The 26,710-nt window shown below is 42.5% G+C and overlaps 1 protein-coding gene and 1 long non-coding RNA gene across 7 annotated transcripts in view; both read left to right on the top strand.

Annotated features, from left to right (window-relative positions):
- CDK14 (cyclin dependent kinase 14) overlaps window positions 1-24,531 on the top strand; it is a 344,587-nt gene extending 320,056 nt beyond the window's left edge. For 5 of the 6 annotated variants that reach the window (XM_087775259.1, XM_087775285.1, XM_087775296.1 and 2 more), the window contains one exon: window positions 1,633-5,897. The gene's annotated coding sequence lies outside the window, so the exon portion shown is untranslated. Of the gene's footprint in view, window positions 1-1,632; window positions 5,898-24,512 lie in introns of those variants that run through there. The other variant, XM_087775266.1, reaches the window with a different exon arrangement.
- LOC148057644 (uncharacterized) lies at window positions 12,216-14,171 on the top strand. The gene is made up of 2 exons (XR_015707450.1): window positions 12,216-12,405; window positions 14,117-14,171. It is a non-coding gene; the product is annotated as an uncharacterized LOC148057644 (long non-coding RNA).
- Window positions 24,532-26,710: the final 2,179 nt, after the last annotated feature.

Raw genomic sequence — 26,710 nt, 5'->3', positions numbered from 1 at the left:
TTATGAAGGGTAAACTAAATGGGTCAGCTCTAATGTATTCCTTGAAAAAAGATTTACGGCGCTTCAGCCAAGCTCCTAGACCCTGGGGAAAGTGGGACTTTCATGTGGAATCGACATTCCACACGAACTCCAGAGGCATTTAGGAAACAACCCAAGCAGGACTCAGGAGGTGGTAGACCAAGCTCCAAGAGGGCCCAAGATGCTGCCACGCATCATTAAAAACAGGCTTTTGTTAATCCAATTCAGGTATTCTGGCGCTTAAAGGGCAGAAGAAGAGCTCTCAAGAACCACGACAGGAACCCTGGAAATTATGAAAGTTAGATGTTGTGTAGAGATTAGGCTATTCTGATGAAAGCCACAATTAAAATTTTATGCTTGAAACTGCAGTTCAAAACCGATGCCTTGTTTTTCTCCTGCTTTTGAAATGAAGGCTAGACTAGATTCACTGGCACCTGCATCCAGTTTGATTTAAATAGTTTTAGGACATGCTAAGACAAACCAGTTCCATGCTCAATGAATATTTCAGCGTTCTTTTTCTTAAGTGCTAGAATTCCTCCATATCTGACTGTGTTCCTGCAACTACATTTTAAAAATGCAGCAGGTCTGTAGTTACAATACTTGGTCTTGAAAAACCTTGTAAAACAAATACATTTTGAACTGTAGAAAACTACAGAATTTCTCAGAAAGTGTCACTTTATTACTTGGCATAGAATTCTACTTGGACATTTATTAAGAGTTAAATATGTTAATTATAAAATCCTTCAGTCCATCTACCCTTCATTTAGCCTTCACCTGGCTCTTCTTGCAGTTGTTGGATGCTTTGTTTTAAAGTAATGCTTCCCACGTTCTCAGCCTGCCTCCTGTTTTGTGTAAATCTCAAAAACATCGTGGTACCTTCTTGCAAGGCCAGTCACTGCTTTGAGCCTATACAAACAGGAATCATCAGCAGTGTGAAAGACAGTGGTAAGCAAAGCTAGTGATATAATGTTTACTTTCTGTATATGAAAGGAGAGGTTTCAGTTATCTGCCTATTTATAGGAGAACACTGAAATAAAGGTGAATACGTGTAACTGCAGAGCAACAAGGAGCTCCAGGATCTGGCTGTGTTTGCAGAAGTGTTCATGACATGCCCCGAGGTTCCTCAAATAATTCTTGAGAAGCAAACCTGAGGAGACCTTTTCATAAATGAGTTGCAAGCATTGCTGTGAAGGTGATCACTAGGGACTCCATGAGAAAGGGGGCAAAAAGAGCCTGTAAACTGCTGAAGCTGTGCCAGCATTTAGCAACTTTCCTTTGCACTGGCAGGGTGTGACCACCTTTAGAAGAGCCAGCTGTCTATTTATGGTTGCCTATAATTTCCACGGAGAATGTGAGTGCTGATGGCATCTCTGAAGATTAGCACTTGGGGCAGAGATACAGGAATATAGATTAATATATCTTACTTAGGCAACCACCCTGAAAACCTTGGTGTGTTTGAGGGACCAGCTCTAAAAGTGCTTTGGAAGTTTGTCCTTTGCTCTGAGCTGGTGTCTTCATAACTGGCTTTGGACTAACCTATTTTTTACCAAGTAAAAAAATCATTAAAACATCCAATTCATGAGGCTTATTATAATTTATATTGTTTCCTTACAGGATTAAATTTACCAGTTTGGAGGAGGGAAACAAAAACCTAATGAGGAGGCCGACACCAGGAAGGAACCATGGCCTGTTTCCTTTCTTTCTCTATGGTGGATTTCATTCAAAAGAAAATTGAAGCTGGCAAGACCCTGTTTTTTCCCTGCAATTTATTTAAAACCTTGCACGCATTTGGATACCTTGTGATTTCAGAGAACTATGTGAAGATTAAGCTTTTGCTTACTGATACATGGCATGTACTCTTTCAGTCTTTTGTGTTTGATTTTGTTTGATTTTCCACTGCAGCGCTGCATCTTTGTAAGGATTTTTATGCTTTCACCAGCAATGTCTTAAATACATTAAGACAACACATTTGGTGTTCACACTTCTTCAGTAACGACTGTACAAAAAAAAGCCAACGGTGGCATAAAAGACTGTGTGTTTTCTTTGAGAGTTGTGCATACTTTGCAACCAATGGAAAGACTATTTCTGCCAGAGCAAGCCCAACTTGTCTGATCGGCTGACAATTACAGCACATTGCCACTATTCCTGAAGTGTTGTTGGGTTATTTCTTTTTTCATTATCTCCTCAGACCATTCATATCCGTTTTAAAAACATGGCAATAATTGCATGTTTACTTCAGTACTCTGAATTTGGTTACTCTGCTTAGGCTATGCAGCACGACAGTTTTCAAAATAGGCCTGTGAGAAAGACAAAGCAAAAATGATGAGATGTATGCAGCTGACAGATATACAATGAATTCTTTATGTTTTTCTTCCCTTTAAGAATATTTCTTTCTTTTATGGGTCTTGGCTAACGTTTCTATGTTTTTCCTCACGTTCTTTACCTTTTGGAATGTTTTCTTGAAAACAGAGATGATGAACCAGTTCTGTTTAATTCAAGGCAGATACTAAGGTATAGAAAAACTTCTGTTGAACGAGCCATTAAATCTAGCTGTGTTACTTTGCCACATACAAAGCAAAGTGGAGAATTTTCCTTATCCCAAACTGTTTGCTGTTCCGCACCAAAGCACCTTTCAAGTTATTTTCCATAGGTATACTGAGCTGATTGGAAGGCACTACCAGATACTGTGTCTCTAGATAGCTTTTCTGAATGAATCATTCAAATGCAAACTTTGCAAGAAATGAAGCTGTGTGATTTTAGAAAAGGAAGCCCCTGCTACATTTTGGTTGGGGAGAACATTGTGTTCGGGGGTGTGATAAAACTGCCCTGACCATATACAATGCTTTGCATTCAGAGAGGGCAGGGTACGGTGCAAAAACCGCTGTTGAGTTATAGTCCTGCTCGGACAGAAACGCTTGCTAGGCAATATTATTCTACACATAAATTTGACATCCTTTGCTTGCTGGATGCATTGAATTACATTTTTAAGAAGTGTGGTAACACTTTGGTTAGCTTTCAGTGTTTAAAAGGAGGGGAAAAGGATTTGTGCTACTGCCATCTTATTAAACTCCAGCAGTGTTTAATAAGAAAAAAAACACCCAATAAGGCAAATCCTTGAATGCACAAGTAGCTACGAAAGGCCTCTTAATGAACTAGGATGGGAGTCTACACTTTCAAAGAGCTGAACAGTGGAAATATCCTCAATATTTGCACAGCCATTAAAAGACAATTTTCCCCAATGACATCTCTGTTTCAGGATCTGGTAAAAGCCATCTGAAAGCCACTTTCAGTCACAATCCTATTTAGAACTTACTACAGTTTTCCCCCTGTGTTTATGAGGGGGAAAAAGTGACCACTGAACTTTTGAATATATCACACACTGAAACTGCCTTAGACGTGGTTTGTTTGGGTTTCATGTTTCTTTTTTTTGTAAGAGAAAAGTCTTTTATACATTATCTTTGCTACTTAAATCGTGTGCAGTTTGATGATTAAAATTAGCTATTTTTAGAAAAAAAAACTTGCTGCAAAAATCTGAAGAATTTTTGAAAATGTAACAAAGATTTCAATTAGGAATATAAGGGTAGTTTCATAGATGCATCTACTTGGCAGCTTAAATTGGGAGGCAAGCAATTATGCTGCTCAACTAAACATCTGAAGGTTTAATATAGAGAGTAATTCCCCAACTGTTCCCACAAGCCTAGCGCATTACTAGCCATAGTGATTCATGCACAGTGTTTGCTTAAGGTATGTATGTGTGTGTATATGTGTGTGTACACACACGTGCGCATGAGATGATCTTCTCTGCCCCATTCCCACTTTTAAGCAACCACTGAAATAAAGTTGGTCCAAAAATCTTCAAACTCAATTGCCCGAAGGAAAGTGCATAAATATCTAGGTTCCTAAATAGTAACTTGATTTTCAGCAGTAGTGAGGTTATCTCAGCGACCGATCAATTAAGGAGTGACCAGGATCTCTTACTTATGCACCTACTTTCCGGGTGCCCTGATTGCCTGCGGTGATTTGGGTGTGCTGATCTCCCGCGGAAGCTCTGGGCCCTGGGGATGTTCTCCCTGCACCAAGGGGACCCGGGCTCAGCAAGCTGGTGCTGTTAGTGTGAGCACTGCAAATTATTCTTCTGGAATATCACATCTGCTGGGAAACGTCAAGGGTTTTTTGAGCCAGTAGAACCGCCTTTGTCCAGGGAACTGACAGTATACCCTTATTTCCCTCTTCCTCCTTCCAGCAGAGCCCTTACCTGCATGGTTAGCCTGATTGACACCCATCAATCAGTTAGGACCCCCTGACAGCCAGCCCACCTCTCCAGCATCTTGCAGAAGTGGGGTTTTCCCCACAGCTCTTCTCAGTCTTGCGGAATGGACTGTTTAAACCCCGTCAGTGCTCTTGAGACAGCTTCAGCGAAGATCAGTAGTGTAACCTTCTTCTCTCACCCTTCCCAAATTGGTTCCCTGCAGAATCTTCAAAGGAACAAGAAGTAGCCTGGCCTTCCAGAAGTGCTGCGGGTGCCGGGAACATGGTGTTTCATGCCGTCAATAGTAAAAAATGGGCTTAAGTGACTAGTAGTCTCTGGGTCACAGTCCTTGAGAAACTGTGGGACTCACTCAGAGTTGATAGCCAGCAGCAGCGTTAACTTTCATTTTCCTACTGCTTGGCTGAGCCCCAGTAGATCCTTCCTGATGATACTGAGAGGATGTGGCTTTGCTGTGAGAGGGGAGAGCAGCCACGGGGCAGCAGGTGTAGCAGGCAGATAAAAATGGGAGGGCATGTGCTAACTCTATGAGAACTAATATTAAGTGAACAGGGAAGGGAAGATGGTGATAGAGATGGTCTGCACGATAGGAGATTCCTTACAAGTTCAAGTTCACAGAACCTGACTTTACAAGTCAACCAGCTGGAGATGGCTTAGTCCTCTCTCCTGCTGGGTTCAGGTCAGCTCTAATCCACACCCAGCAGGCACCGCACCAGTCAGGACGCTCCAATAGTGCCAACATTACATGACTGTATGGTGTCCTGGATCGGTTGGGTCCTTTTAATTCTCACTATTGTTTTTAATCAGAACCGTGGTTTAGGATAAGTCGTCAGTACGTGCAACACTGAAAATTCCATCTGCAGTAGACAGAGGCACTGGGGTTTTCTCTTTCTCTTTGGTGCGCAGGGGTTCTGCACTTCAGACTCCTGGGGAAAGAAGGAAGGATAATAAATCGCCTGTGGGCTGGTGGGTGACATACAGCCCTGTGTGCTCTGTGTCAGTGCACGCAACTGAATGTGTAGTCAATGCTCTGGTATGCTCATTTACAAAATATTCATCTGTGAATATTAATGGGTTTGTAATCTTTGTTATATAAAATGTTTAGGCTGTACAGACTGGGGAGCAAAATGCAGACACCCCATATGAACAGAATTACGTTGCATTACTGAGCATAACAATACTCTCCCCTACCAGCATTTAGGTGGAGTGACTGTATGTTACTGCCTTGCATTTTTCACATAAGCAAAAAATCTAGAAGTAAAGGATGCACTAATAATTCCCATCCCCCAAAATGCATTTCAATGGTGCTGCATACAAAATCCCTGCTTGCCAGCTTCCAGGCGGATTTTTGTATGGTGCACTAAGAGGTGTTCTTTTTTTAACAAATAAAAAAAGGGGAGGGCTGGTACATGAAAACAATGTTAATGTAATTAAATATATATATATATATACTTCAGAAAAACAGCATAGTAAGCAGTACAGTAAAATAAATGTCGCATTATTTGTTACACCTTGTAATTTGTCTGTATGATGAAAGATGTAATGGTTTGTCAGCTGTAACTGTTGTTTTCTTGTAACATCATATTGAATAAAGTGTAGCAGAATCTCTCTTCTCCTTCGCATATGTGATCTAGACCTAACCCAGGGAAGAAAGCCTTTCTTTTAATTTTTGTTCCCAAAAAAATGAACAAGGAAATGGTTGTAAACAACAGATTTTTAAGGAATGAAAAGTACTTAGAAGCAGGCAGGCACTAGACAGTAATTAGTTGAAAAGATTAGGCGCTTATTCAGTCAAACACATGAGCTTAATCAGAACTACAAGGCAGTGCTAGCTACAAAGGGCAAGGTTCTTCGTGTTTCTGTCTGTACCAGTTAGTAAGTTAATTATTTGGTGTCTCTTTCCATTTTGTTGTGTGTGTGACAAGGGACCTATTTACAGTACACTGGGATTTAACTGAAGTAGTAGAAGGGCCAGTTTTCTGGCCAAAAAAAAAAAAAAAAAAAAAACACAGGTCTGATTTAAATATATCATTATATGGAGAATAAACTCTGGCTTATTGCAACTTCTCTGGAAGTAAAAACCTGATAATTCTAGTGGAAAATCAGGCGAAACATACAATATGCATTTTTCACAACTTTGATATGGGAGTGTGATTTACACCTGTTCATACTTGGTTATTTCTCTCAATCAGTGAGCATGTGCTGCTTGGATTCTTAACCTGTTTATTTATTTGTGCATTATAGCATTAAAGAGGCAATTGCTCACTCACACTGAATATAATCAATATGTGCCTTCAGTATTTTCTCCTCCTTTCCATTGCTTCTAGCTTTTTTGGTACCGGCATCTTGCTAGGACCTATTTTTAGACAATGAAAGTTAAATCGATGCAGCTTGCACAGACTTGATTAGAATATTTGACTGAAATGTCAGAATATGCTGCTTTAGCAAATGCAGGAGTCTATGGAAATCTGTTGGTTTTAACATCATTCTGGTCTGGGATGGGAGATGGCTGGAGAGCACGTGTTTGTACTCTCTAGGCTGACAGGGAAGCCACTAGCCTAGAATATGGATAATGGAGGACCTAAATTCTGGTCTTGGCTCCAGCTGATGAGGAATAATTGAAGATAAAATGGTCTTCCTTATAGCTAGCACAATATAGGCTTGGTAGTGGGTCTTCAGTGTCCCAGGTTTTATCTGGTAGAATCATGTTCTGGCCCGGATCTGATGGCAAAACTCTTCAGGAGAAGAATCCCCACTTTTAAATCTAGACAGCTACTGCAGAATGACATTAGCTGCACCCAGAGGGCATTGCACAAAACCAAACCAAGTAAACACATGCATGTGCATCTATTTCTATTTTAACCCCTGTTCTTGCTGGCTTGGGCAAATTTAGGAAGGTGTTGCCTTTTCATAGTCTAGATGAATACTTTGTGCTTTCAGCTGAGTATCTGATTTGTTCGGTATTCCTGACTCACTACCTGTGTGGCAACTTTAACCTACAAATCTCTGAGATACAAATGATGACCAAGAATTATTACCTAAAAAGGTTTGTGTGTTTGAGCACCAGGTACCAGGAAGCATATTCAGAGTGAGCTTTTAATTATGTAGTATAATCCTTAAAGCCGTCTCCTGACCCCCTTGGCTGCACTCCTAGCCTGTTTAGCCCCAAGGTTTTCTTCCTAAACTAGCCTGGCTGCTACAGCAAAGCAAGAGATGCACTTAACCAGAACAGCAGCCACCCCTCCCCCGAGAAAAGAAAAACCAGAGGGAAGGTGTTGGAGCAACCTTGTGCCACTAGGTTAACACATACAGTTTCTAAATAATGCCTCTCCTTGTAAACCTCTGCCAAGTAAACCCTACAGCAGCGGAAGGGCTTGCTGCTACCAGTGGGGGGTGGTGTTATGGACATTAGATTTGAGAAGCTTATATAGCACATGGGCGAGGATAAAGGGATACAAATAGGAGCAAAAAAACCTGAAGAGATTAAAAAAAAAAAAAATCCAGGGCCAAGTATTTACTGTTCATTCCCCTTGTGAGTGGTGTTATATATTGTCTGCAGTGAGTCATGCTGAGAGCGAGCCAGGCACAATAATAGCTGAGAGCAGTCCTGCAGCCCCTTTGTTATTGCCTGTGCCAGCTGATACGGAGTTGGGCGAAAGAAAGTGATCCAGAAATGTTCCTTTTATTTTTCCTGTTCTCCTGTTTCCCAAAGGGCCCAGTAGTGATTGTTGGGGCTGTACTACCTTGAAAGAACTGCTAAACTAAAATCAAACATATTTTTAAATTAATTTTCCAAGGACAGATACGGTGATTCACATAAAAGACCTAACAGCTTTAAGTGCTATACAACAAGATACTGCAGTGCTATATACCCTAGTAAAGTCTTGAAGCCTAAGAAGATTTATGATAACACAGAAACATTTCAACCTTACCTTTCAACTGGAATTAGGACTACAGCGTAGGTTTCAAAAGGGTAGGTGTTCATCTTACAATCCAGCTAATTATAATAGTTTGCCCCCAGCTTCTACCTGAGGAGCTGAGAGATATTCATGCATTAATGAAATGAGCTATACACACAGCCCGGGGATATACTGTACAGATGTAAAGATCCATATTTTCTAGAAGAAAAAAAAAAAAACAACCCACCCCCAAAACCAAGGCACAGATTCAGTTCTCTATTTTCAAAGCTTTGCATGGGCACAAGCGCCCAAGAGAGTATTTCATTTGGTGTTTGGTGAAGACGGAGCATTCAAGACACTTTTTTAGAATAGTGTATCACAACAACAAAGAAGTGTAACTTCTGTGTTCAAAACAAGTCGTTTCACTGTATAGACAGATGGAAAGATACTGATACATGACATGACAAAGTGTTGTGGTCTATTAGGACTGTGAAGAGTTGTTCATTGACCAAATGCCCGGCATCATGTCAGTGTGGAGCAGGAGAAAGTGCATGTACCATCACGTCGGCTTCGCTGGGAAACACTGTAAACATGAACTGCTACTTGGCTGCATCAGGAGACATAGATATAACTGTTAAACTCTTCAGAGACTGTCTCAGGTGTTCTTCTATATCCCAATGTTTTTTCACAGCACACAATACAGGCAGCAAAGCAGAAGTGATTTCCTGCTTGGGAGGGAGTGCTCTACAGAAATAGCCCCTTTCATATAGGTGGTTAACATTTCATAGATACTTCTCTCCCAGCATGCTGTTCTGGCCCATTACATGTAATAAATGCAAACCTCTATAGCCCTAACATGCCCTTTTTATGTACACTGCTGGCTGCTACAAGTGCTTGTCTATCTGCTGAGCACTCATAAAGCAGCCCAGCGCAGGGTATTTTGGAACACAACTGCCTCTTTGGTGGGGATGTGAATCACAGAAGAGCTGCACTTCTGGTCTCCCACATCCACTAGGTCCTTTCCAGAAACGCCTGTTTGCATCTGGGCAATGTCCATGTTTTCACTGCCAGCTGTTTAGCTTGCACTCGTGCATGCAGAGTGACTAATCTGGAAGAGCAGGAACCTGTAATTTTGGGAGCAGCTCCATTAGCGGTCAGAGGTACCCCGCTCTTCTGCCAGTCCAGAGATGGCAGCGAGTGAGCTCTGTTTGGCAGAGCGAGGTTTCACTGCTCCATAGCTCCAAGCCGCTCTTCTGAGCCTTGCTCAAACAGAACATCTGTTGGTGCAGCAGGACTGGAGGTGGAGGAAGCAGAAGAGAGGGCACGAGACAGAGATGCATGTGCAGTCTGGGGGCAAGGCCATGAACCTGGCACTGGTTAGGAAACGGTCACAGGCAAGTTCCCTTGTTCTAGGAATCACCTGAATGTTCACCCAACCACTAGCTGGGCCCTTCTTTTATAACCCCTACATGAGAAAGGGACATTTGGATACCCTCCCAAACCCTTTCCCCAAGCAATTGTAATTTAGATTTAGGACAACCAATTGATCAAAGGGAAGGGGAGAGTCTCAGAGGGTTTCAGATGAGCCCTTACATGTCCCTAAATATGAGGAAGTGTGTTATACACGCACCACCTGTAATAACACGGAGCTTTGAACACCCCAGTGTGTTTCTACAGTGTTAGCCAGCGGGGTTTCCTATGCCAGTGCTGCCGAAGTACACAATACCCAGTTTTTGGGAGAGGAGGCTTGTGACAAAGCCCAGTTCAGCAGCAGTGCCAGGTGGGCTGGAGGAGATGCCACCTTAACCAGGGAAAGAAAGGAGCTGGGGCCTAGAAATGACATCGGCTCTTGCTGGAAGCCTGATGACAAAGGGGAGCTAAAGCGGCTTTGCCCCCTGCCATCAGGACTCTCAGCTGCTCCTTATTAATGCTGTGTCAGTCACTGTGCATAAACAAAAACATCGGTGGCTCACTCAGGTATTCTCTTATCCCCTCCATCTGAGGTATTCTCTCATCCCCTCCGTCTGACAGGGCTGTGCCAGGTATACAGCAACTTTATGGCGAGAAACCCACAGTGCCCTTCAAAACACTGAGCCCGGTGAATTCCCACACCTGCAACTGGGGCTGCTGAGCTCGCTTCGCACCGAAATATTTTGACTGCAGCAATCTGTCTGGTAGGAGAATGTGCCAGGAACGAACAAGGAGCACATTTACATTTGCTGGCCTTGCTGAACACCACTTCAGATGCCCCGTTTTGCACAAACACACGCTTCTCAGCAGCGCTGCTGGCGCAGGCCCAGCGGCGTGGGCGCTGCGTCACTGCGGAGGGGCCCCGGGCACGATGAAGGATGCATCACACAGCACCTGAAGGACGGCTGACAGGAAAGAAGGGACCTTAAACTGAAGCGCCGTTCGAGGGCTGCCCCACAGAAAACGGGAGCGCTGATGTGCCAGAGGACAGCACTACCAGTGACACCAGGCCCTGACAGCTGCCCGCTCCCCGCGGGCTGAGGTAACCGGTGGGGCGGCTCCCCGCGACGCCTGCAGGCAGGGCGGCGCCGCCACCGCTCGCCAGGGGGCGCCATGGGGCGGGGCCGGGGCCGGGGCCGGGCCTCTCCTCGCTGTGAGGGGGGAGCTCTGGCGCCAACCCGAGGGAAAAGCAACACCGGAGTACCCGGTGCGGAGCGGGAGGAGGAGCTTTAAGTCCCCAGTTAGTGAGGGTGAGGCCTGCCGCTGGATTTGGCACGATGGAGGAGCTGTGTTGCTGTGAAATTCGGGGATTTTGGAAGGTTCAAGCCTTTCACTGAATTTTTTCGAACATTTTACGAAATGCCGCTGTGAATGGGGGCTCTCCTTCCCTCAGCTGTGGCTCCGGACTGGCATGGACGGCACGGCATTGTGGGGCAGAGCGGGTGCTGGCTGTCAGATACTGGGACAAGCCAGGCCCCTCACTCCCCTCACAGCGTCCTCTTCCCCAGAGCGCAGCTTTGAGGCGTCCTGAACCGCGAGTACAGCCTGGCGTCAACGCCTGCAGCTGCGAGCCGGCACCCTGCCTTTCTGCTGATGGCTATGGGCGACCCCCAACCCCTCCTCTGCTCCACATCCATCCAAATACTGTCACCTGCCCGGGTTTCCACCAACTCAACACGTTTGAAGGCACTTTGCTACAACCCAGCAGTTTATGTGCAACACCTGCAGTCCTGTTTACTGTATTGACTTAGATCCCCAATCTGCCCTCAGATACATCCATGCAGCAGCCAGTGCAGTAACAGGGGTTTCTGCTGGTATGTGAATACCTGAAGATGGAATTGGACTCCATGCCATCTGTAAAACACAGTATCAAACTTACACTTGCCCCAGACCCTGATCTTTTATTAATTTCGTCCATACAGAGAAGAAAAAAAAATTGCAACCAAGTTCTTTTAAAGATATCTCTGGAGCCTGAGTTAGAGAAATGGCCTTAGGTGGATTTTTTTTTTTTTTTAACTTGGACATTTACTACAAAGACAGAAAGAAAAGGTGCTGTTTAATCTCTCGTCTCATGTGATCCTCAGTCTCTACCTGGTTTATTTTCCCCACATATGATCTCCTTTGTTCTCTGGTAGTAGTCACCTAAACAAGTGATTAACAGATGAGGGATCAGTCTGCAATGCTCCTAGCTGCAGGATGCGATGCAGGGAAAAAAATTAAGAAATCCACACCAGTTATTTTTCTGACATGCCTCCGAGTACTACATTGTCCCAACAGAGAAATTGCTGGTGTAGCACACACGCTTTTTTCTTTTGAGGTGTCCCTCAGCGCTTCCCCAAATCTCCCAGATCTCCCTGCACCTTCTTTCAGTTAAATTGCTTTTCTTAACTTAATTTGGGACTGTTTAATTAGAGCTGGTTGGAAGTTTTTCCCAACAAAGCAAGGTTATTCAGCATCTTTGAAAGCCACTCATTTATCAGGAGAGAAAGACTTACCTTTCAATTAACTTCCTTCACCTGTGGGTTGCCAGGAACTCAGGTTTCTCAGCTCAGCGACAGGTTTCCATTTGAATGACTGTGGGGCTAGAGACCTCAGGGATTCTTGCCTCTTGGCCATAGAGCTGGGAGCCGATGCTGGGATCCTGTAGCGTGTGCAGCTATGGGGCAGTGCAGATGCCAGAGATTGGTATGATTGCTTTGGTTTCAAGACACCATGAGCTTGTCATGAAACTGGCCAAACTGCTATTCCCAGGTATTTCAATATTTCACATTTTTGACACAGTATTTCAACTCCATGTTAAGGGTTCTGCTTTTAGTTTGGAACGAAGCATTTCTAGAAAGCATTTCCCCATGAAAGAAGGAATAACCAGTTGTGATTAGCAATGAAACCTATCAAAAGGGGATAACGAGCTTCACTGGCTGGAGGAGACAATAGGTTAACTCAGACTACAACTAAGATATATTCTTTCTAAAGAAAATAATGACTTAATAGATCACCTTAGTACTCATGCAGAAGAGGTCTGGTTTTAATCCAGTTTGAAATGAGTTGTAATCCTGGCAATCCTGAAGTAAATGAATATTTTTTTGCATTGATTTCAGTAGCGTTAGGACTTTATCTGGGACGACTTGCTAAGATAGACACTTCAGTTTCAACACAAATTGGAGCTTGAGGCTAGATTCCACTTTGTGAATGTTGATGGCTTATGCAAGCAGGAAGTCACACTTTGATAGCCTTATAATTTTTTAATTATATAAAAGGTTGCAACAGCTACATGGTTTACTGGTGGATAAATTTAGCTTTTGTCCTGTGTTAACATATTTGCAGATGTTGCTGGTACCATTGCTTCACAGTCCTCACTTTTACCTTTATGTGATGACCAGTTGGTTTTTTTTCTACTATGAATACAGATATATGTATTTCTGAGAAAAAGAAATGTGATTGCCTAAGCGACGCAGTCCAAAAAAAGGAAGCCAACCTCTTTCCTATGCCCAGTATTACATCATTTGAAACAGCACACTATCTCAAGATCTTCTAAGGACAGAAACTGCATCGTAGTGGAAAGATTGAAATCTTAATTTGCAGTAGCATAAAGGTCCCATATGCAGTCTTGGAAAAATCAACTGTTATTAGGCTTAAAACCTATTCTCATTACAGCAGTAAATGCTATCTATTGTAGCCTCAGTATGCAAGGAAAAAATGCCATCTGCAGAAGGACATTATTTAGTAAAAATATATCTACTTCTGTTAATTGTTCCTCTAAGAAAGCTTTAATTGAAAAAGCTGACTGGATAGAGGCTAAAATGAGGTAATTCACATCTTAATTTGTTTGGACTCAAAATTGTTTGCAACCTTTGCTTTCTGCTGTGATTTGTCTCTCATCAGCATTCCCACTGTTCTAAAAAATTTATTTGAATTCTGAGTTGATACAGGAGATGCATATAAACAGATCTCACCTCCCCTCTTGTGAAGGGAATTTATGCAAAACAAGTTTAGGGGCTCTGGGATTTAAAGTTTACGGACTTTTGTCTGTGGGAACTGGAGTGCCACTTTGCACACCATGAACATTGTCTGTGAATTACCTGCCTTAAGGGGGATTGTTAGCACATGAATCAGAAGTGGCTGACTAATGTAGAACATCTCAAACAAAAGGATTAGACAATAGCTCAGATGCACCAAGATGCATTTTAAATCAGCTGAAGTGAAATTAGGTGCTTTTTTAGTCTAATACTGCTCTTAAGTATAATGTTGAACAATGCCTGTGAAAATAGGAAGATCTGGGTACCCCCATTTTGCTACAGAGCAGATGCCATCTATTTATTTTCTCTCTAAAATCAGTCTACTTCCTTTACCCGTGGTAATGGTGCTTGCTCGGTCGTATGTGCTTCTTTCAAAGGAAGAGCACTGTATTGCTCTGTGCCACAAAGTCCATAGTGATTCTCCTTTGATCATTATTTGATTTCAGATGCTCCAGAATTACTTTCTGCTCCCACTAATAAACCTTTGCAGCGGCAGCCTCAGTGTGATGTTCATCCTTGAGAATCCTGCTACAAAGACACCCATGCCTAAGCTCAGCTCCAGTCGTCTGGGACGTGGGATCTTGCAAACACCATGTCTTATGGCTACCGAACTTTCAGGGAAAGTTTAAAGCATCAGTGGGCTAAACGCTATTCCACTTGGTGACAAATGGAGAAGACCAGTTTCACCTGGTGTAAGGAAAAAAACAGGCAGGTCTGCAGGGTGCCTCCTGCTGTGGCCTCACCTGGCATGCTGATCTGCTCGGTTTGCTGAATTCTCCTTTTGGGTGTAAAGATGATGCTTGGCCTAACATGCTGTCTCCCTCCATCTCCAAACCAAACACCATGGGAGTCTGAGACTGGTTTTGGCCAATTCTGATCCTACTGAAACGGGAGCTTAATTCAGTGGGATCAGAATTTGGCCCTTAGGCAGTGAAGGTGCAGTGTCTACTGCAAAAAGGGTTTCTTTGATAACGTTCTAAAGAGCACAGAGAAAGCAAACTACTACTGGACAGAGTAAGTACAGCCATTTGCTCTGGGCAACAGCTTTTGGAAATAGAAAGTTGAGCAACCAGGCTAATGTTCTCAGCAAAGGACTAGCCATACTTACTTATTTTAACTAGAGCTGCACGCTGGCCCTATTTGGAGGATAGCTGTGCTGGCAATGTTTAAAAAAAAAAAAAAAAGGAAAAAATATTTTTGGATTGACAGGAAACCAGATTTTTTCAGACTGTATGGCAAAGGGGGAAGGGTTTTTTCAGGTTGAATAAAGTATTTCACACTGATTTGGGACATTTCTAAAGGACATGAAAGCAACGTGAAAATAAACTTATGCAGGGTGACTGGAGCAATAGTCACAAAACTGAGGAGGGGAGATCCCCTTTTGCACCCAGCAGTACAAACTTTCACTCTTTAGGTGGGCAACTCCAACTGCTCAGTAATCCCCAGGTTCTCCTCTCAGGAAAATGTCCTAAATGCCTGGCTGTAAAGCTGGCTGCCCGAACCATGCCTCAGCTCAAATGAAACTCCTGTGATGGATGTTGCCTGAGAAAGTAGCTCTGCTGGATTCACAGCTGCTGGGCAATTTGTATGCTGTGGGGTGGGACAGGTAAAACAGCAGAAGCTGTGGTGGTGAGCACCGCCTTATGTCCCTGCTCTGCCACCAGCCCAGCCCTGCTCCCTGTTTTTTGAGAGATGTGGAGCTCCTGACCACTTGAAGGCATTGGTACTTGGGGTGAAGAAAATTCACTGTGGCAGCTATAGAGGATACAGAGGAGCCTCTCTCTTGAATGCTGACATGTCCAATCTCATATAACTCATGAACATTCACAGGGTAAGAAAACAGGTGAGGATTATGGTATGGTCTGGTGTCTAGGACACTCAACTGAATTTTCCAGTCTCTGCTTCCAGTCTTCAACGGGGAAAAACTGAAGGTGTCCCACCAGAATCAGTATCCCTCTGAAAGACGTAGGAGGCCCATGATTTTAAGACCTAGCTTTAAATCAGTTAGAAAAAGGAGTGCATATTTGCCTCCAGTCTCACAAAATCTAGTTGGTATGGCATAAGGATGTTCTTTTCCAGTTTTCTGTTGTTTCAGAAATTGTTTTCAAGTCAGCTTGTAAGTCTTGCCTGAAAAGTCAAAGCAAAAATCTATTGCAAAAACACCAAAAGAATCCCTTCCACATTTTATTTCAGGTGAAACTGTTGACTAAATTTGACTTGACATTACAAGTGTTTGCATTTTTCTGTGACTAAGTGATTCCTTATACACTCTGTGCTCAGCTCTAGCTTGAGCTCTGCTGTTATTTGACCCTCCGGGTATTCTGCTTCGGGAGCATCTAAGATAACTGCTCAGCCATTGAGCCACAGCCTCCTCTGCAAGGACGGGGGGGTGGGGTGGGGACGGGACACGACACACGGGACACGAGACGACACGACACGTGCTATCTTTGTGGTTGCATCGTCTTTTCCAGCAAACTGGTTTCTGTGACAAACACTTGAGGTGCTAAAGAAATATGGCTTCAGTCCTCCCCTTCCAAAATCCTCATCAAACAACTGTTGCCAATATATATTCTACCCTAGCAGACATTTCATTCACTCTATCATCTGTGGAAAACGTAAGAATTGATCTCTCAGCAGTGTTGCTAAAAGCCGCGGCCACTTTGCTTTGTTTTCACTTGGAGAGTGTAAATGTCTTTTTGGCAGATTTGATTTCTGGGCAGCTCCTGGCTGAAAACACTATCATCAGCATTGACTTCTCTCATGGGCTGTCACAGGCAAACCATCCTGTGATCGAACGGCAGCCTGCAAGTATCAATATACATTACTGGACTTCTTAGTTGGTGGGCACTGCACTGGGCCAGAGGTAGATCTTCATCTTCAAAATGTAGGGCTTGTGGGCACAGACCCTGGGCACATTTTGAGCCACGAAGCAATGAAACCATACGGTTCGCTTGCACCCTGGCACTCTCCGCCCCCACTGAGATGTCACGTCTTGCCGGAGGATTTTTACACATAAATCTGGGCTGCCCTGTGGCTCCCCTTCCTCTTCTCTGGTGCCAGCCTGGCTTCTTATTAAAGCTCCTGCTGGAAGTGTGAACTCAGCTGGAAGGGGGGGGGGGGGGGGGGTCTGTCTCCTTTTCCAACTTGCTATAGACTGCACATCTCAAAGCACAAGAGAGGTGGGTGATTTGGCCCCTGCCCTCTTCCAACAGCTACAGCTTCAGGGAACCACAGGAGGTGTTTCCAGCTCTGCTGCCTGCACTCCTTATCTGACAAATGAGTAGGTTTTCTGCCTCACTCCCAATACTGCCTCTTTGTCCAAACCACCACACGTGGGCCCTCCTTTTATCGTCATCTGTTGTTGGCTGTTCCTCTGTGACTGTAGGTTCCCCTGAAAGTGAAGTGGCAGCTTCCTTGTGTGGGGTAACTTTGCGGTGTGGCAACCCGCAGAGGGGCAGCTCTGCTCCCATGAATGCGCCCGAGAACTCAGCTGCCACTGCACAGGGCTCTCGGGAGGCCGAGCCCATGGCTAAGCTGTGGGTCTTGGGAGCACTCAACACCTTCCAGGGCTTAGTGTGTGCCATGGCTGTATCCTGCCTCATCAAAATGGCACAAAATCCTCCAGCCCAGTACCAAGTCTACCAGTCCTCCAACCCCATACCCAGCAGCCAATGCCTGAGGAAGGGTATGTGAATAAAGCAAGCCCACAGCAGTATCTCCTCTAAGTAGTCTCCTAGCTCTCAACAGTGTCCAGCCAAAGTACATGCTGTGCTGGAGGCGGGGGCCTGTCAGGGGATGGTGAATGCCACTTTACTGCCCCATGAGATAGCAGCCTGGGCAAAACGGCCAGAAGGAGCCATAGCAAACTGACTAGAGCATGCCTCCCTCAGTGCGAATGCCATGCCTGCTTGGCTTAAACACCATCTCCTCCTTGTCCTTTACATCCAGATGTCTGAAGGGTAGAAGCTGCTTCCTGTGCAATGTAGTGCTGTGCTCTTGAAAGAAACCTGGAACTGCTCTTCAGATTTATTAGATCGTCTTTAGTTTGGGACATCAGTGAGAGTTTCTGTGTGTTCTTCAGTTGCCAGCAGCTCCTATCTGTGTGTATGAACTCCAGTTCCCTGCTTTTCCAGCCTGTAGCACACATGTGCCTCTTTATTTACTGCCATCAGTGGATATACTTAATAAGCAGATTCTTTCTGTTGGTTTGTGTTGGATATTTCTACTTGCCAAAGTCTCTTCTTAGTGGTCTTTAATTGTCTGTTTTATATGGTCACACTGTAGATGGGACAAACCCATATCATACTGTAGAGTGGGGATCAGGCTGGAGATCATGCAAAGACACAAACATGCTGAGAGAAAAATGAGCTGTCGCCCTTGCATATTTGAACTCTGATTCTGTATCTTGATATGCCTGTCATCCCGTGTTGCAGGTCTTCATGGTAGGAATATTTCTAAATCCCACAGGCCTGATTCTCTGGTTTGCTCTATCCGTTGTAAAGCAAAAATATGTTTGCTATAGTTAGCCTCAAGCTATATAAATAAAACTGGGAAAACGGAAGCAAGCCCTATGTTTTTAAATACTCATGTGTATCTCTGTCATAATGACTTCTGTAGAGTCAAAAGGATCTTCCTCTTTATCCAGCTGCTGTGTTAGCTTTTATCTCAATTTATAGGCTGAGTTTTGCATTATCCTGTTTGTGAGCCTACTGCTTCAGCGAGGCCCAAATAGTTGCTGATCACCTGGGCTTTGTTATCACAGGGTTACATTAGAAGAAGGTCTTTTCATTTTCTGCTGCTTTTTTCCCCCTTCATTTCTTCTGAAACACATGCACCGCCATCCTTCCGGTGGTATTGCCTGTAACTCTGCCTCACCCTTGCATGTATGTTGTTTTCCGAAAAGTCAGGTTACAAAAGTCCTTCTCTAGCAGCAAGTGAACTTTGAGATACTGAGTTATGCTGCACGCTCTATCTCCCCACTGCAATTCATTCTGCTCTAAAATGAGAGCAAACCTGCTGAGGTGGCTGGTTCCGTCTGGGCTTGGCATTATTGAGATCCTCAGGAATGGTAAGTTTCCTAAGTGCCAGCCCTGGACTTCTGGTGAATGGGCAAACCTCCTCTGTGCCTGGAGTCCAGCAGGGAGAACAGTAACACTGAGCTGTTTCTGCAATAAGGCTAGCACTGGAACTGACAGCCCCGGGCTCAGGGAAGGTGTCTGTAACCCTCTTTGGGCTTTATCACTCAGCTGAGATTTTCAGCAAGATGAAGAGGCAAAATCAATTTATCAGCTGTGGAGTTCCTACTGAGGACGAGATGTGCTGAATCCCCATTGCTGGGGAGATTAAGGAACTGGTGAGCATCTGTGTATAAACTAGATATATTACAACCTGCTTAGCACAGCTGATTTCTTGAGAGCCCTTCCAGCCCTGTTTTCTGTGATTGAACCTGGGAAAGCAGCCGCTTGTTTAAACTATGCAAGGAAGGGTACGGGAAACGTTAAGAGGCATGGCTGCTGCTTGAGATGCTTCTAACAATTGCTTTGTAAGTCACACACTTTTGTGACTGAACTCAGAAACAAGCTGCATCTTAAAAAAACAAACAAACAAACAAAACCCCTGTCCCATAAAGCAGGAGCACGCCGTGTCTGTTGTTAGAGATGAGTCCCAACACCACAATCTGGTTTTCAAAGCAAAGTACCAGCTCTACCCATCCTTCGCTTGGATGGAGACACTGCTTGTGAAATTGGAGCTAGGATCAGCAGCCAAAAAATGTAGGTGTTTGGGCTTAGGATTTTAACTCTAGCCTATCAGTACTGATTGCTTTTAGAGACATTGTATTAGTATTGAGGAAAAGAGGAGTAGAGTATAGCACATGAAAAGAGTGACTCCTCTTCCAAACACACACACTCCTGTTATAAAAGCATATTATGGGAAGATATTTCTGCTTAGGGTTGAATTACCGAAATGAGATTTTCATTTTAAGTGTCAGGGACACTTGTAGCATATTTTGTGCTGGTGTGGGTTTATTTTCCCGGCTGCCATTCATTTCATGACATTGCCTGAGACTTGGAGAGGCAGCCAGACAGATCTGCTGAACACATGCGTGCTAAGGAAGTGGTTTCCCTAGTAACAATGACCACGGAACAGCTCGCCCAACTTCCCGCCCTTCCTTACGGGATTTGTTTGTTTGTGTGTTTCTCACTGGGTCAGATAGAGGAGACACCAAAATTGGAGCTGGCTACAATGCATCCAGGATCAGCTTACTGGAAGTGGGAGAGTAGAAAAAAATGACTGCTGCATTTCCAAGTGGTGTCATTACAGAGTTTGGCTTTGTTTTGGTTTATGGGAGTAATCCAGAGGCATGCTCATAGCTGCCTCTGAGCACGGACTGAACAGACTCTAGTACAACTCGGATTCTTATTTCAGAACATTTTTTACGGATGCTTTTTTTTTTTCTTTACAAATGAAACTATCGTCATAATGGATTAAGTGCAGCTTTGAGACAGTAATCGATTAATGGAAAACAGGGTGGGGGAACAAATATATACGTGAAGTATGCAATCTCAGTGCAGGACTTACTGCTAGCCCTTTAGAGAAGGTGAATTAAGCAGCATTTGGGAACATGGATGGATGTGCTTCTAGGTTCAGACTGCTAGTAGGGGGTTGTCTGGCTGGCACGCTCTTGCTATCGAAGAAGAGGGGAGATTCATTCTCTAATATATTGCAAAGTATTCCTCAAAGAAAGTAGCTATACCGCTGTTCAGGTAGGGGATCCTGGTAGGCATGTTATGTATGATCATTAAATTGGGTTATCTTTTTAGTCTTCTCATCAACCAGTCTATTTACAGCTCACTTGAAGCCAGGTGGAACAATTTGCAGCACTAATCCCAGGTATTAAATCTGCTTCTTCAGGCATTGAAAAGCTGAATTCTTGGATTCATTAGCCATTGTTCATATATGTATATTAATTGTTGTGGCCACTTTTGTGTCATTTTTTATATTAAAAAATAAAGGTTAGTATTACCTGTCAGCTCTCTGTAAAGCTGTGTCTTACTTAAGATGGGTCTGTTCCTGAACAAGCTAAAATGATTTTATCCGTTGCTAGAAGGAAAAACTGATAAGGGCCCAACTGCAATCAGCTGTGAGTTTACTGTTAAGATAATAACATGAACAGACACTGTGCAGAGATCAGCCATGCTTTGCTTTTTCAAGATCTTTGACCACAATGAAATCATGACATTATCTCAAAGCCGACACATGTAACTCTAGTCACAGAGATATTTACAGCTAAAAATGATAAGCTTGATCCTGAGAGATGCTGGATACACCCATCCTTGCTGCTTTTAACGGCAGTTCTGGGTGTTCAGAGCCTTTGGATCAGACTAAGGTTGTCTCAACAAATCACAGTGAGGGAGACAGAGAGGAAATGGCTATCAGAAAACCAAAGACAGGCTAAGATTTTATCCTTATCAGACTGAGATGAGGTGGCTCAGAGCAATAGACCGATTCTTTTCCCAGGCTATGTCAAGTATCAAGACTGGCCAATGCACTTTAGCTCAGGACAACCGCAGAAATAAGCATGAGCACATTTGTAATTAGCACTTACACTCTCCCAGCACGTATAACTCCCACTATCACAACATTGTCTTCCCATCACAGATAGCATATTTTAAGCTTGGCATTTTAAGCAGCGTTGGAATCCTTATCAACCAAAATCAATGTCAGACCTGTGCGCAATATGAGCTTGGCAGAGAACGACACTGTTTTGTGCTCTTGAGATCGTTGACAGTAATGAAATGATGTTGTTGTCTTCCAAGTTGAACATACGTTAAGTCCAGTCACGCGAAAGCACGTTACATTCTTAGATTAGTGAAAAAGCAATGGTTAGTAAAATCTACCTTTTGATTTTACAATTTCCCTGAAGGTGCAGAGTCTTCCAAATTACTATATGCTTTAGAGAGTTTATGTCTTTGTGTCTGTTTTCAAAATAAACTTTGTTATTAATACTGAATAATTAAATAAATCCAGTGGGTTTACGTGTCTGATGACACGTGCACATCAGCAGCAATCCTATAAATGCATGTGGAGATGTGAGCGTGAATTCAGATAAGTATGGGAGCATGGCCGTATTCAATTCTGAACATAATAATCCAGCTCCTAATTATGTAAATGGTTGGCTATGCTGATTTAGGTCAGTATATTTATTCTCTGTTTCTAACTGTACATCAATGGACCTAAAGACTCTAAGTGGCCAAAGTTGAATCAGATGTGTAATAGAAAATTTAAAACATTTACCATTTTGTTCAGTATCAAAACATTCTTATTTTCACAGTGGTGTAATGTGGGTCTTATGTGTAACAAGAGCTATGACTCATTTGAAAATGTGTGATATCTTTTGTATATCCCAGATGCTTTTCTCATGGATAAGGAACTTTTCACCATAGGAAGACTTTTATATGACTCCCGCTTGTTTTCCCAGTCTATTTCTAGGCTAAATTTACTGTAAAGAGAGAGGGTTTGCATCTGCCTATGTCAGTTCTCCAGTGTATTGAGGTCAGCTTCCATTCTTGTTGGTTCTGATGCCTGCCTGTATAAATACAAATTCCATTTCCATCCTATTATTTTTCTAATCAAGGGTTTGTCATGCAAAAGAAGATCTGAGGTGACTGTGTCTGCCATTATGCAAAACATTCCATTATGATAATATCTTCAGGACAGTCTTATAAAGGTGCCCTGCCCAAAGAAATCGCAAATGAGAACAGTAAAATAGTAGACAAATCCTGCATAATTTGCCCTCTCATTTAACATTCAGGCCACAGAGTTCACCCTAATTTGCCATACACATTTCCTCTGACATTCTCGATCTGTACATATGGTAAAAATAAGAATTGGCAGCTTTCACTGAATAGACTTCTGTTAAGTGCTTATCAAAAGAAGAAGAAGAAAGGGGTTGTAAAATGCAGTCATATTTAGTACATCCTTTGCTTTCTTTTGCTTTCTCTGCTAAACTCACACTTAGTAAAATCTACAGTCAATGAAATTTACCTTTTGAGCTCAAGTTGTTTCCATTCAGAACAAAGTAAAAAATATGCCAGCAAAGAAAACCTGATATTTCTTAGAAATTCTCTTTTCTTTCTTATGCCAAATCCCAAGGGGCAGGGCTCCACAAAAAGGGAGTTTATTTTCTAAATCCTTTGAACACAAAGCTCTTACATTTTCTAGGACAAGATGTTTTCCTAGACAATCTCAATATTGTGCCTTTGTATTAATACTTCTGTCATAAAGGTGAATACACACACGCATTTTATTGTATATATTTAATTTCCATTAGATGTCATTTCAATTATTCAAATATGAGTTGGCTTACAAGCAGACTCCTGTGAAGACCTGTGTCTGAGTCTTGGCAAGCACATCATATTTCTGCAGTTTCTGTGTATTTGATTTGTCTGTTCTCTCTTCTTACTGTGCAAATTTGCGTGTTGTATGTGCACGTGTGCTAAATACATAGGACAATGAATCTACACTGACTTCTTTCGTTGGCAAAACTTCTGAATTCGTGGGGTTTCTACAAGTTTTTAATGGTGATGGTTGTTTCTGACTATTTCTATAGCCAGCCAACTAAATTTTAGGGCTGTAGAAAAGTTAGGCATTTTAATTATCATCCAAAGTAGGTAAATGATCCTTTCCTCCTCTGGCTGTTCTAGAATGTACCTTCCACATCTGGGGAAGAGTATGCCATTGCTGGGCATTCTTATTCAGGGATTATTCCACTATTAAACAGAGCTTAATTTAATGCAATGTCCAGTCATGAACTTGATATCAGCTTTTAGGCCTTGAATGCATTTCTTTTTTTTTTTTTGTGTCATGCATTGGTGTGGTCTGGTGTAGCATCATCATTATAATCTTTTTAAAGTCAATCCCTTGCCTTGATTTCCTGACGCAGTCTCTGATCTTTTCAAATGTTTTCCATTTCTACCTGCAATCTTTTGAAAAGACTCCTCTCAACCATCTCCAGTCTTTTGCAATTTTATCTCATTTACTGGAGCTGTTTTCAGTCCATGAAGTAATAATAAATTTAAAAAAACCCTCATGTGGATATTAGATGTATTATCCTTATTGATCCATAATCTCATCAGCTACTGTGCAGCGTTTGTGACTAAGGTACATGACTGTTTTCATTCGTCTTCACTGATCCACTGATGCTGAGCTGACTGATGCTGATGTAGGCCTAGACTTCTCTGTAACTTCCCTTATGTTGCATGTCAGCACAGTACATATTCTTCCTTCTCCGAGATGCAGCCATTTAATCTTCTTGGAACTAGTTTTAAGTTCAAGTCTACAAAACCAGTTTTCCAAAGTGGCAAATAATACTTTCATTAAATCAGACATATTTGCAAGTGGTGCCATATAATTTACATTTACTGAAAAGCTTTGCTATAGATCTTTCAAAATTATGCCCTCCAAGCCATCTAACAGCCACATACAGCTTAATGATGAAAAGTGAGCGTGATTCCATGTCTCCTATTCCTAAATCAAATTTCAACTTACTTACCCAATTGCTTGATTTTTCTACCATTTCTTACTACACTACAGGAGTCTCAATACACACCTTTTACAATTAAAATTATCTGAAACTCCATATGATATCTGCACCCTCTGTATTCGTATCCACTCAAACCAAAAGTCAGTTGTTTTCCTCCAAAAGCTTTAATCCACCTTTATTACTCCCCTCCCATCAGTTGTCAAGAGTGATAATTTGATCAATACAGCTTGCGTCTGCTGTGAAGTCACCCCGTTTCTAGCCCTCTGCTTCAGTTCAAACACCACCTATTCCCCATGCAGGAGCGCAGCAGAACTGTGAGGTGAAGCATAAATGAGAGGACATATTCTGCCTCCATTGCTGGATGAATTTGAAGAGTAGCCCTGCAAAAGAGCATATTCTACCGGCTCAGTACCAAGGGGATCAAGTACCACAGTATATTCCCTGGAGGAAACGGTTGCAGTTTCTTGGCTATGAGCATGCAAACAGAGCTGTGCTTTCTGTTTCACTATCAAGACTATTATCTGTAAAACTGTATGTTTCTTTAATTAAACAGCAAAGAATGTGTTTGCTTAATTCTACTTTCTGTTGCAAAAACATACGATAGTGGAAATGATGGATTCTGGTGTCTGCCAGCTCCCTGATACCCTTATGTGTGTTAGACTCTAGGCAATTAGAGCATTCATGTGGTAATTCCTCCATTATACTTTTCACATTAGCATGATAATTTCTTCTGAATTGTTTAGTCAAATTAATTGCAGTGAGCCTTATTTCAGGTATACCAAGCTTCCTTCTAAAGAGAGTTGTTAAACCACCAATTTTTATCTCACTTAAGAGTTGCCGTAATAACAACATTTAGGAAAGCTGGTTCATAATCTGATACGATGATAGCTCCAGTTTTTATATGTGTTGTGTTGTGTTGTCAGGCAGCTTGTGAGATAATAGAAAAGATCTCCTCTTGGCTAGGGAGAGGATGAGATGTGAAGTTTTCTCTGCTGGAGTGCATATGCCTTCAGACATCAAAGCTTTTAAAATTTTCCATAGAGCAGAATGGAAACGGGACATTTTATCACCTGGGGTGCTGCCTGCTCCCTACTGCTTTTTCTGCCCAGCAGCTCCCCAGGGCGGGAGCAAAAGCAGTTCAGATCAGAGGCCAGAAGTGGGGGCATACTCCTGGCTATGGGTGTGGGCATCCACTGACAGTAGATAGATGCCAGGACAAAAAATAAATGATAACTATTTTTCTTGTGAACTTTATAATGACATATATAACCTCAATAAAGAAGGTCTATACTGGGCAATTATAAACCCAGCACCTGGAGGAGACGTTTCTTCACTTTTTAAAGGCTCTGACATTCAACTTCAGATCTATCTTTTCCTCCAGCATGGCATGGAAATAAACTGTAATCGTGTACCACTGCCAGTCTATGTTATAAAGACTCTCATGTTATAGGATAGATGTCTGGTTACAAAATGGGAATCTCCTAAAATACACACCCAATTTCTTTGTCATTAGTCTACAGCAACATGAGAAAGCTATGCATGACGAGTTCAGATGCAGATGCTACATAGGCTGCACCGAACTGGTCAGGGAGCAGCAGTGAGAAAGACACGGCTGTCTCCTGCCAGTGTGAAAGGGGTCTCTGAACAATGTCAGATATGAACAATGTCAGATATGAATTTGGAAGGGTGACATTTTTATTTATTTTTATTGAGTGATTATCCACTTGTGAGAAATATAGGACAAGGGTCTGGGAAAACTAATTATGCCTGGAATTTATCTTGATAAAATATAAAGGCAAATTATGTTCCTTGGGTCAAAAGCTGTTAGCATAAGTATGAGATTATGAGTTCCTTGGTTCTTTACTGCTTTAAGAAAAGAGGGAGAGGGGATTTTTAAAGAAAAACCAAGAGTAGTGAAATAATGTCTATGTGCATGCAGAGGGAATTTGTTGATTAGGCTGGTAGGTACTTCTACAAAACATTATTTTTGCTGATTTTTGGTGTCATGCTCATTACCTCAGCCAACAGACTGTTAGCACAATCTCTGTAGTAAATAACCCTCCCCATGGCTCATCTTCTTATTTCTAAAAGATCATCCAATTCTCTTGGACTGTTGAGCTCAAGAAAAATGGAAAAAAGTGGGAGATGATCCTTTTAAAGGCAAAGTACATGCTGAAGGAAAACTCATTTTCATGTGCTGTCAGCAGCAGCCAAAATACCACTTCCTATATACAGGCCAAAGGAAGAGGAGGTGAAATATTTGGGTGCACACTAAAGGCTGTGTATCCATGAAACTTCCACTTCAAATCTCAGCCAAATCTTCTCTGACTGGCTTGAGATAAATAATCACCCAACACTAATCAGCAAAGTTAAAATGTTGGGTTTTTTCAACCTTGTTTTTAATTGAACAATTCCATATCTAAGTTTCTTGCCAAATAGTGACTCCAAATATTTTAAAATGTAGTTTAGATTTGAATCCTGAGGATGACAATCTCAG

This window comes from Nipponia nippon, unplaced genomic scaffold (genome assembly GCF_047370975.1).
Source record: "Nipponia nippon isolate SJK-2023a ecotype South Korea unplaced genomic scaffold, ASM4737097v1 scaffold_1, whole genome shotgun sequence".
NCBI classification, from domain to species: Eukaryota; Metazoa; Chordata; class Aves; order Pelecaniformes; family Threskiornithidae; genus Nipponia; species Nipponia nippon.
Note: the sequence above shows the minus strand (reverse complement) of the source record. Positions and strands in the feature narration are given on the sequence as shown.